Below are 13,486 nucleotides of genomic sequence, written 5' to 3'. Positions count from 1 at the left end.
GAATCAATCTGAGCTACACTAAAATTCAATTCCTGGGATTTTGACAGAAAAACACACTATAAGCAATAAGATCATATGGCATAATTTTAAGTATAAGCAAATCTGTCTGAGAGGCTTTCACCCTTTCTACACTAGAATTCAAAATTCTTAAAATTAAGAGCATATCACACTGGAAGAATTGGGGTATAGGCCCCTCTTGGCTTTGTCTTAAGCACGGGTAAATCTATCTGTTGAGCCCTCGCCTTTTCTACACTAGAAATTCAGAATTTCTTAAAAATCAGAGCATATCACACCTGAAAAATTGGGGTATAGGCCTCTCTTGGCTTTGTTTTAAGTATAAGCAAATCTGATTGTTCAATCAAATAGCCTCGCCTTTTCTACACTTAAAAGTTGCGCTGTCCGTAGTATCAATTATACTACTAAAAAAAATCTCAGAACATTTATATATAAATAACATACCGTGAAAAAATAACACATAGAGCATCAACATGAAGCCCAAGGGTGTCGTGTACCAGATACCATATTCGAATCTAAAAAATCTAGGTGCCCTCGATGGGTTACTCACCAAGAAACAACGTGAGAAGAAACGTTCTTGCTTGTCGAAAGGACACGGAATGAAATTGCTGCTCAGCACACCTCAATTGAAAAGATTGCAGCGTTCGCGGAAACAGCAAAAGATCGGAGGTTTCATATTCAGCATCCCGGCCATCCTAGCAGCATTGGGGGCTGTTGGAAGTTTGGCTGGCGGAAGTGCCGCCATCGCGAAAACCGTCATCGACTCGAAGAAGAAAAAGGCGGAATTGGAAGAACAGAAACGTCACAACCTGGCCATGGAGAAGAAAGGGGGGAAGGGCGTGATGAAGAAGTTTAAAAAAAAGAAACAACAGCACTCACCAACCGAGACATTGAATCTCTGATCGAACCGTTACAAATCAAACACTTCAGAGGAGTTTTCATGTCCGACTCGTTACCTTCAAGCGTTAAAAGAAGAGAATGCGGAGTAGTCAACTTGGACGGTCAAGAAAATCCAGGCACGCATTGGATATGTTACCACAAAAATGATGATAAAGCATTCGTTTTCGATTCTTTCGGAGGTGTTCCACCTACAAATTTAATTCATTATCTGAAAACGAACAAAACCTCTATATACTACAACGACGAACGCATTCAAAATTTCGGAGACGTGAACTGCGGTCATCTCTGCCTCTCCGTGCTCGCGTTTCTCTCTAAAATAAATAACCCTACGATCGAGGATTTCCAGAAAGCATTGTGGAACCTGAAACAGCATCTCTAGGATGGGCGTGTTCCATCTCACGAGCGAATCTTCAATCTTGAAACTCACGCTGCACGACGACATCGTCTATCCTAAATCCGTGGCTCTGCGTGCATTCTACAGCATGTACCTCATACCTAACGTCACGCAGCACAACAACAAAATTAGCGTCGGAAGCGAACACATCGTCGTCACGCCAGGACAATACAATCTTTCCACTTTGCAAGCTCAATTACCCAAAGGCACATACCTTTCTCAAAATTCGGTCACGCACAGAGTGGAAATCCTATCCGCGACGGAGACCGTGGACCTGGGCACCATGGGAGAACTTTTAGGTTTCGAGAACAACACCAAACTCGAAGCTGGCATCAAGCACGTAGCAACCAACATTCCTAAATTCTTGGCCATAGAGACTCTGAACGTACACTGCAACGTGGCGGAAGGCATGTTCACGAAATCTTCGGACGGATTATTAGGAAGTCACAAGCAGACGGGAATCATAGCCACTTTCAAACCAAGTTCCGAGTTCATGGAACCGATCATCTACACGCCCTCTTCGCCGATCTATTTTCCAGTATGTCGCAACCGCATAGACGACATAGAGTTGGTGGTGACGAACGAGAAAGGAGACGTGGTGGATTTCGCAGGTGCCACTACGACGGCCATCGTGGAGATCAACGTATAATAAATAACCATACATGTAAAATGGAGCAAATCGAAAGTTACGAATTGCAGTCTTTCCCTCCCAACCGTCGCACGTTCGCCAATCTGAACGAAGCGAACAGGGAGATCGAATACGACGTGGACGTAGGCGACGGGTTCATTCATCCTCACAGAGCGGACCTTTATCTTCAATTCGACGTGGTGAAGAAGGAAAGCGGAGACGCGTTTCCTGCAGCAGCAAACTTGATACTCGTGGACAACTCCGTGCCTCACCTGTTCTCGCAGGTGGAGGTGAGGAAACACAACACCGTCATCGACAGAATAGATTATCCAGGCATCACGTCGACGGCAGTGGGAACGTTGAAATTATCCAAAACGGACGCAGCGTACTACCAGGCCGGGGGATTCGAAGCCGGGACCAAAATATCGACGAGAAGTCACACGGTGCTCTTTCCCATGCGTCTGCTGCCTGGTTTCTTCTCGGTCTACAAGGAGATCATGTGGAAGGGAGGACTGAGGATCACGTTTCGAAGAGCGGCCAACGACAACGACGCACTAATGCGATACGCTACTTTGGGTCCGGACGGCACCACGCCGATAGCCAACACTTTACCCGAAGCAGCGAAATGCGTCATCCGGAGCATGGAATTGAGAATGCCGGTGGTGGAATACGAAACGAACTACGCCCTCAAGTACAAAGCGGAGATCTTGAAAAGTCCGCAGGTGCCGATTCACTTTCACGGTTACCAGTGCGTGCAGAAGATGGCGTCGGGAAGTCACATGGAATTCGACGTGACGACACAGTTCAACAACATACAGTTCGACATGCCAGATTTCGTCGTAGTGCTTTTTCAGACCGGACGCGATAACGATCAGGAAAAAGATTCCAGCAAGTTCGACGACTGCAAGATCAAGAACGTTTATCTGAAGAACGGTAGGAACGAAGTGTTCCCGCGCGAGAATTACAACCTCGACATGACGAAAGATGATTACCTCAAACTTTACGAAGCTTACACGGCTTACAAACGCGTGACCGAAGGAAGCGTGGACATGTACTACGCGCCCAGCGAATTCAAAGCACGGAGACCCATGACCGTCATCAACAGCACGAAAAGAAAGCAAGTGGTGGTCAACGATCGTACCAACATCAAGATTGTATGCGAGTTCCACGATGCCTTGCCTGCAGATACTCTGTGCAGTGTCATTCTTATTGCAGAGAAAACATTTGTGTATGACGTCAAGAATGAAAGAGTGACTGAACAGTTTTAAATAAATAAAAAAAAATAGCACACAATAAGAAATGTGGAATTTTATATATATAAGTACAAATTGCAATTAGCAGATTCCAGAAGTTTAATTTTGCTGTGCCATGCATGCATGTAATCGAGGAAGTGGAAGTAAATTAAAATTGTTTTTTTTTCGCATTGCCTATTACTTTTTGTTGCACTCTGGGCAGGCCTTACTAGTTTGGAGGCGATAGTGGCCCCACGGAAGTGTATGGACCCCACATTCAAGAATACACCTCTTGTCGTCGTGTGCATCCAGAGCAACTTTCCTGACAATATTAGTTGTAAGCACATGATCAACGCTTTGGATACGATGCTCTTTTTGTAGAATGGGCGATTTTGTTCTGAGGCACTCGAGGTAATCCTCAAACTTGAGGTGCTCCCGAACCACTTGCCTGCTTACACCCTTTGCCTTTTTTGTTACAGAACCCTCAGCCCGGATCGCATAGGCTTTGGCACGAAGTCCAGCAAACTCCACAATCACATCCCCGTCTTTCTCGTCCTTGAGTTTGCCGGGTATTTTTTTGTTCCGGGGCAGAATTCCATACCGGTTTAGCTGGGGATAGCCCGATGTGTCGAAGAGCTTGACAAGAGCTGGAACTTTGGCTATATCACCATACGCATCGGCCGTGCGAACATGGTACACCAAGCTGTCTGTGTCTGTGTAGAGGAGCGAGATATTGTGGTTGTAGTGTGCACGTAGTATGCCGTAATATGTCTCGAACATGCACAACTTGCTCAGATCCAAAACTGCAGCTCCCACATAGATGGGCTTGTTGAGTAGCACCTCGCCCCGGTTCATGTGAACCAGAGACATCTGTTCGTTGTAAATTGTTCGAGACCTGAACAGCGGGCTTGCAACAAGTCGACGACACTGTGTTTTCTTCGTCACCAACCTCACATCAACGCGATTTCGCACATTCTCCATGGTCTTCCCAAATACCGCATTGTTCATTAATTTGAAAAATCGCGATCAAGTTCCGAAGTGGCATCAGTGCGATGTTTGGTGTTCAGTTCGATGTACGGCTTCAACCATGGAGACTGCCTGAACAAGAGCACGCGGTAAACTGCTTTGACCGAGACCCCTTGCTGCATTAACCACTGGAGGTTCCGGTAGTGTAGCACATAACGCTTTTTTGGCTCCAAGTCCATGACGAGCTTCGGTTGATCCGAGCCAGGTGGACACTTGAATTCCGGAGCAGGCGAAAGGTCACAGAATGTATCCTGCAGCTTCTCGGGGAAGTCAAGGTCCACCTCGGCAAAAAACCCAAACTCGTCGCACTCTTTTTCGATGTCGTGGTATAAAGGATCAACCCACTCAAACTGTCCTGTTGGGAGTGGCTGCATCATGGAGTGCCCGTAAAGATTATTCACATCAGTGTACATGATGTAGCTTGATGGTTGGGAGGGGTCGTAACCAGTGGCCATGTGGTGATTATTGGCGTGTGCGAAGCGTTGCGACACTTGGACCATGCCGCCCCGGATAGCTCTCTCGATGAAAAGCATGATATCATTATCGGAGATAAGTGTAAGTTTAACTTTAGTCAGCAGGAGCATGGCCGACCATGCCAGTCCAGGAAGGCTGTAAAAATATACAGGGTCCAGGTTGTAAATTTTTATCGCAGTCGCCCGAAACGCCTGGAACACATCGGCAAGAAGTGTCACATCAAGCTTCAGGTATGTATCGTGGTAATCACCGAAAGTTCGGCAACCCAACTCGACCCACATAGACTGAGCATGCTTGTACTCCTCGTCGGTAATACCTGAACCTCTCAGTTGGCTGTAGAACTTATCCTGGGGAGGCAGCAACTCTTCTTCGAACTTGGAAGGGCCTGCGACGTATTCGTAGGGGTAGACCCCTTTACGTCTGATGAGTGCGACATCTAAGTTCGGGAAACTTGATGTGGTAATGGCTAGTTGGTCGTCTCTGAGCTTCCCAGCAAGAGCATCCAGGCTTGCCTGAAGGAACCTCAGAGAGTCGAGGAACCGAAGCTCGATGCTCCTGCTTTTTGAGTCGGGGATCGGCACCCACTTGCTGATGCTAATATAACGCTCCTCGTTCTGTGCCAGGACATTGATTCTCGCATTGTCGTACCCTAGATGTGTGACCAAGTGATGGAAATCATATCCCGAGCCATTGTGAAAAAAGACCGGTATGAAGCGCGGGTCCCTGGCTCTCAAGTTACACCTGTTGCACCACGGGCCAATGTAGCTTCCGGTCCCATAATGGTCATGGTTGTGGACCTTTTTGTTATCGTCATTGAAGACTGAGTTGCAAACAGGACAATTTAGAGCCATTTCGTGCTGATGCTTGTCTTCCGGAGACAGAGGCAGCATGGGCTTGGGGGCCAACAGCACCTTCCCTATCTTGATGCCTTCCTGTTGCATTCTCTCCAGGAAGTGTTTGACCGGGTCGGGACCGCGATACACATAGGGCTCGGAGGCAATATGTTGGTCTCGCCACACCACAACATAGGAGTAACTCGAGGCCTCGTGGATTTGGAAAGGAATAGTAGAGGATGTTTCGGGGTTGGGATGGCAGTTAGACAGAGGTTGAAGAAAGGCCTCGAAGTCTGCTACAATATAGGCAGGATGCTTCACCATAGCACTGTGCATGCGAAAACACTCTACTGCACCAGGTTCGGGCAGGATAGTTCGTGCAGGCTTGTTGGTACCACAGTAGAGCATGTGGCGAGCTAGCTTCTCAGCAGCAATGTTGGGTCCTCGAGAGTGTTTGAATTTATAATGGTTTTGGTTGTCGAAAGTGGACAGGCACCTGCGACACACCACGATGTGACCATTATGTCTATTTTTCTGATTTGAAACAAGTCTGGAAAGAGAGCGAATAAGCGTATAATGGTGGCAGGTGTTATTCTTGATAAGAAGAAGGTCAATTTGCTGTCCACTATCATCATCTACATCACTTACCCGAATAGGGTAGACGATGTTTGCCTCGGTGAGACCGTAAACATTGATGGCTAATTGCAGGCCCAACAAGTCACGAGCACGAACCTCAAACTTGCGAATATGCGAGACTTCTACAGGGTAGGCAATCCCGGCCATTGCATCCTCCAGTTCCGACTCATACTGCTTGTAGTGTGCAACACGGTACGAGTGGTTTTTCCAGTGAACAGGGTGCAATGCTGCCAGCACCGACCAGAGGAAGCATTTGGTGTCTTTGTTCTGAATATTGAGAACAGCTTTCCTTGCTTCAACCTCGGGTGGCAGGGCAATATAGTTAGACCCTGCCAGTGGCAGGAATTTGTTAAGTTTCAGACGAAGTTCGTGGGGGTCGCCACACAGCGAACCGCCCGAGCCTTCAGCCTGATGCTCCTCGTGCTTAGCCACAAGCTCCTCGACAAACTTGTCGTTGATGCTATCGAGGTCAGTGACATCTGCCTGATGCAGTGTTTTTGCTTTTGTGGCATGGAAGAATTTATATATTTCATCAGACGGTTTCTTATACTTGCAGCATAGCACAGCATAGAATTTAGTGGAGTGTGTGGCCAATGCATCGTTGAGGATGGATATTATCTTAGCTCGCTCGCTCTCCAGAAAACTACGCACATCGCAGAAGCTGTCTGATGTTATGTTAAAGTTTTCTAATAAATGCTCAAACGCAAATCGGTCTGCTTTCTTCGCCAGTTTGACGCGTTTGGCAGGTGGCGATGCATCGAGGGAGGTTACTTCTACCTTTCGCTTGGAAGGTTGCGGTAGAGATGTTCCAGTGCTCTTGCAAGTAAGCTGGTGTCGCTTGAAGTTGGCAATAGAAATATTTTTTCCACACTTAGAGCACAGTTTGGTCGCACATATTTGTTTTCCCGGCACACAAGTACGACAGTGCCTTTGAAAATGTTTACTTGACACAGCAGTTTGGCACGTAGGGCAATTTTTTACAGAACGCATAATGCAGAGATTTTTTGGGGGTATGTTATTTAATATCCAATGCTGTGCAATGCAAAATATAATTGTTCACTTTTTTTTTAACTATTCTTTATGACCTTACTTGGTTTTTTTTTTTCGCCAAATTATATGTTTCTAGTCTCCTATACAATACAATATACGAACAATATTGTCAACAGTATCATATTTGAGCAGGTCGCTTGTCACCTAAACACTACAGCTCACAGGTTGGCAAAATCTGACATGAAAGCAGATAATACGCTTAAGTCTTATTTATATATAATTTTCACGGGCGTACAATATTGTCAACAGTATCATATTTGAGCAGGTCGCTTGTCACCTAAACACTACAGCTCACAGGTTGGCAAAATCTGACATGAAAGCAGATAATACGTTTAAGTCTTATTTATATATAATTTTCACGAACGTACAATATTGCCAACAGTATCATATTTGAGCAGGTCGCTTGTCACCTAAACACTACAGCTCACAGGTTGGTAAAATTTCACATGAAAGCAGATAATACGCTTAAGTCTTATTTATATATAATTTTCACGGACGTACAATATTGTCAACAGTATCATATTTGAGCAGGTCGCTTGTCACCTAAACACTACAGCTCACAGGTTGGTAAAATCTGACATGAAAGCAGATAATACGCTTAAGTCTTATTTATATATAATTTTCACGGACGTACAATATTGCCAACAGTATCATATTTGAGCAGGTCGCTTGTCACCTAAACACTACAGCTCACAGGTTGGTAAAATTTCACATGAAAGCAGATAATACGCTTAAGTCTTATTTATATATAATTTTCACGGACGTACAATATTGTCAACAGTATCATATTTGAGCAGGTCGCTTGTCACCTAAACACTACAGCTCACAGGTTGGCAAAATCTGACATGAAAGCAGATAATACGTTTAAGTCTTATTTATATATAATTTTCACGGGCGTACAATATTGTCAACAGTATCATATTTGAGCAGGTCGCTTGTCACCTAAACACTACAGCTCACAGGTTGGCAAAATCTGACATGAAAGCAGATAATACGCTTAAGTCTTATTTATATATAATTTTCACGGGCGTACAATATTGTCAACAGTATCATATTTGAGCAGGTCGCTTGTCACCTAAACACTACAGCTCACAGGTTGGCAAGATCTGACATGAAAGCAGATAATACTTTTAAGTCTTATTTATATATAATTTTCACGAACGTACAATATTGTCAACAGTATCATATTTGAGCAGGTCGCTTGTCACCTAAACACTACAGCTCACAGGTTGGTAAAATTTCACATGAAAGCAGATAATACGCTTAAGTCTTATTTATATATAATTTTCACGGACGTACAATATTGTCAACAGTATCATATTTGAGCAGGTCGCTTGTCACCTAAACACTACAGCTCACAGGTTGGTAAAATCTGACATGAAAGCAGATAATACGCTTAAGTCTTATTTATATATAATTTTCACGGACGTACAATATTGTCAACAGTATCATATTTGAGCAGGTCGCTTGTCACCTAAACACTACAGCTCACAGGTTGGTAAAATTTCACATGAAAGCAGATAATACGCTTAAGTCTTATTTATATATAATTTTCACGGACGTACAATATTGTCAACAGTATCATATTTGAGCAGGTCGCTTGTCACCTAAACACTACAGCTCACAGGTTGGTAAAGTCTGACATGAAAGCAGATAATACGCTTAAGTCTTATTTATATATAATTTTCACGGACGTACAATATTGTCAACAGTATCATATTTGAGCAGGTCGCTTGTCACCTAAACACTACAGCTCACAGGTTGGTAAAATCTGACATGAAAGCAGATAATACGCTTAAGTCTTATTTATATATAATTTTCACGGACGTACAATATTGTCAACAGTATCATATTTGAGCAGGTCGCTTGTCACCTAAACACTAGAGCTCACAGGTTGGTAAAATTTCACATGAAAGCAGATAATACGCTTAAGTCTTATTTATATATAATTTTCACGGGCGTACAATATTGTCAACAGTATCATATTTGAGCAGGTCGCTTGTCACCTAAACACTACAGCTCACAGGTTGGTAAAATCTGACATGAAAGCAGATAATACGCTTAAGTCTTATTTATATATAATTTTCACGAACGTACAATATTGCCAACAGTATCATATTTGAGCAGGTCGCTTGTCACCTAAACACTACAGCTCACAGGTTGGTAAAATTTCACATGAAAGCAGATAATACGCTTAAGTCTTATTTATATATAATTTTCACGGACGTACAATATTGTCAATAGTATCATATTTGAGCAGGTCGCTTGTCACCTAAACACTACAGCTCACAGGTTGGCAAAATCTGACATGAAAGCAGATAATACGCTTAAGTCTTATTTATATATAATTTTCACGGACGTACAATATTGTCAACAGTATCATATTTGAGCAGGTCGCTTGTCACCTAAACACTACAGCTCACAGGTTGGTAAAATCTGACATGAAAGCAGATAATACGCTTAAGTCTTATTTATATATAATTTTCACGGACGTACAATATTGTTAAGAGCACCAGTTTTTGTAGAGCTCTTTTTTTCCATCTTTCCTCTATACAGTGAAGCTGTAGAAGACACAATTAGCTAACCTAGCATACAACATACCTTCCTAATTAATATGGATATTGTCACACATTCCTCTTATTTTATACTGTTGTAAATGGAAAAGATTATGTACGGTAAATGTTTTGTACATTATAGGGAAAAAATGCAAAATATTCCCCCAATTTTAATTCGATCCACCTCTGAATCGATTTTTTACATATTTTCACGCCGGCACATATGTTGTTCTATTTTGCTTCTTTTACTTGCCTTGCTTAATTAATTCTCGCTAATTAGCATTTTTTTGGAAGAAGTCAACTAGAACAACATATGGCGGTATGAGAAATATGCAAATTAAAGAATATTTTAGTAATATAAGGGCCCTAGCAATTAGCTTCGTCGACTAAGAGTACTCTTTTAAACGTCTTCAGCTAGATCGTATTACTAAGCGAGGACGTTTAAAATGTTTGGGTGTTGAAAAAGTTTGACCTACTTTTTTATTTCTATTGTTTGCTAATAGATGACGCTGATAGTACCTCCTCTCTCTCTCTCCCCTCTTCTCCTCTGCTGTATGACAAATAGCAGAAACATAAAATCAAGATTTTGGAGAGCAAAACATAAAATTTGCATGCATCTGATGTCGAACTAGGAACTTTATCTTTCGGGGAGTCAACATTATTTTTTTACTCAGTCGTCATATAACATGAACACACGCAAACATTCACATGTGCTTTTATTATTTTGTGTTCGGTAAGTACAAGTATATTCTTACATAAATTATTGTTTAATTTAATAAATTGTAAACTCGAAGCCTGCTATACTAACACTCCTTCTGTGTTTCATTATACTATTGAAAGCGAATGTTGCGTGCATACGGAAATAACACAGAAAAAAAAAGCGGATGGAAGCAATTTAAAATCAGTGGAGCAAGGTTAGTATTACGAGAACGTAAAAACATGTGCTTTCATTCAACTTCGAAATATAAGAATGAATATGTGCATACAGAACACATATGCTTTCTTTTCACAGTTGTAAAATCATATAAATTGTACATGAAGTAAGTTACGGGAAGGCTCTTTCTTTTATGTCTGTGTATATGTTGTACAATTAGGTACAAGTATTGTACAATTAGGTACAAATTGTTGTACAATTATTTTCCCCAGTTGTCCAGTTGGAGTTGGGGGCATAACACTGGTACTATTTGTAATCACAGTGCTTACTCATGTATTTTGTTTAATATTTTATTTCAAATTCACTGTCAGAAACTAGTGTTGCCAGTTCCTGGATGTAGGTTTACCTACTCTGTAGTTGTCACTGTCAAGCTTCCAGTATTCGTACAGCATAAAAAGCCATAACCCCCCTCTCAAAATATATACATTGTATACGCCAAGATGCTCAATAGCCTAGCAACACATCATGAAAAAACATGCCAAGAGGACCCAATAGGTTTATAAGTCAGTGCTGCCAACTCCTATTTGTAGGTTAGCTTAGCCTGTGAAAGATCATATAGTAGAATTTTTGTAGAGTGGGTAGGCAATACCGACGAGGCTCGAATCATCATTTGAGGCTCAAATAATAATAATTGCCTCGTCAGTGTTGCCAATTCCTATTTGTAGGTTAGCTTAGCCAGTGAAAGATCATATAGTGGAATTTTCTTCGGATGGGTTGGCAAAACCCAAGCCTCAAAAACATCCAATAGAGTTGCCAAATATAAAAAAAGGACAATAGGTCCCCCTCATAAAAAGCTACAGTAAGAGCCCACAGGTCGCCAACACTAGGCCCCCAACAGTGTTGCCAGACATAAAAGATACATGGACCCCTCAGGTCCTTTGATAAAAATTTACAGTGAAAAACCCAGTAGGTTTAACAACACTGTCAAAGAATCTACGGCAGTATTGCCAGATGTAAACAGAGGGCAATAGACCCCCCCTCATAAAAGGCTACAGTGGGCCCACAGTGTTGCCAACTCTGCCCTCAAAATATACATCATAAAAGGCTACGACTAGCCCCACATGATGATTCGAGCCCCAAATGAGGGCTTAGAACTCTCTTATTGTGTCTACTAGGGTGAAGGCACATAATGGTTCGGATCCCACTTTAAACTGTAGGTCCAGTCCCAATTAGCCTTAGTGTGCACAAAGTGGACTTAAAACACCAAATCAATCAATTACGATATCAAGTAGGTACAGTCCCTATTAGCCTATTTATGTTAAACTTTATATTCTTTGGCAACCTGGAAAGGTCATTATAGAAATATTGCTATTTGATGTTGCTCGAAGTTTTTTTTTTGGTTCGTTGCAGTTTCAAGATACCATCCCTTTTCTGTTACTTATAGCTTTTGGGGGAGGGGGGCAAGTACCTCTGTGTGCCCTACCATAATATGTGCCAATGCGACACAATATGTTAAAAATTTGCCCCCTCTAGGATTGACTTCGCTCCCCCCCCCTACAAAGAATTCCTGGCTACGGGCCTGATTGAATAGCTTCTTTGGTCATTATTTACATGACAGCTCCTCTCATTGATTGACGAGAAGATTGAAAGGATGTGCAGGGGAGAAACGCCTGTCCTGTAAGTCGTACATTATATTTTCAGCACAATTTCTCAACAAACGCACATAAAGTAAAGTAACAGTGCAATTGTTAATTAGTGTTCGCTACCTACGAGATGTTCAAAGTATTATTTTCGCGGACGATGTTTCAACTTCAAAGCTAATAAATCTTATCTTGCACTCAATATTCAATGAAGCAATACTTAGAAACTGAGTTTCGATTGTGTAAAGGTTTTTGAAAGTTGCATACGTGATGATACGGAAGGCGAGTGTGGAAGTAAGGCCAGAGGCGCAACCACGAATTTTTATCTGGAGGGAGAAAGTACCAGGATAAACGTACCAATAATAATAATAGTAATAATAATGACATTAATAATGGCATTATTATTACTAGCGGTAGTAGTAGTAGTAGTATCAAATACGTTATTATCCTCATAAATTACGCAAAAGGGAGGTAGATGTCTGTGCTAAAGCATTTATTTGGAACAAACGATTTGAAATATTTTTTCAACACCAGGAATTTTACATTAGCTAATAATTGAAAACAAGCACACAAACTGTATTTTTGAATGGCAGAAAATGAATGATAAATGCATGCCGAAGATATTTGTTTGTACATATAACATGTATAACTTTCATATGTTTTACACATATGCAACATGGAGCGACATAAAATAAGAAAATACATATGCAAGATTCTAACACTAAATTATGTACGTATTCAAAGTTTTTTCATTACATATATTATATACAAAACATATTATTTACATACATCACATTACAAAAAACAATTATATTACGAGCGAAGCGAGAAAGAAAATTTTTTGATCCAATTTTTGCAATTTAAAACAATATTGATTTAATAAGGGACAAATAATATCACATGGCGCTAAGGCATTCTCTCTTTCACATTTTTTTTAAAATTAGATTATTTGGCGCCCATGGCCGACTCCCGACGCCCCCTAGCTACGTCTCTGAACTTGACGAAACTGAGAAAAGCTGGCACTGCAAGCGAAGCGAGCAAGAAAATTTTACGAAATGTATTTTTATTTGTATAAAATTTGAAATGGAAGGGGGCAATTTCTCCTCTGTGCCCCCTGCAGGTGCCTTTGGCCATCAATGTTCCCCCCCCCTAGAATTGACTTCCGTCGAAGGTTGGGGGACAATGCCCCTGCCCTCCCCTGTGGTTACACCACTGAGTAAGTCCGAAAT

Source organism: Lepisma saccharinum, chromosome 3 (assembly GCF_977018435.1).
Source record: "Lepisma saccharinum chromosome 3, izLepSacc3.1, whole genome shotgun sequence".
Taxonomy (NCBI): domain Eukaryota; kingdom Metazoa; phylum Arthropoda; class Insecta; order Zygentoma; family Lepismatidae; genus Lepisma; species Lepisma saccharinum.
This window is presented reverse-complemented; position numbering follows the sequence as displayed.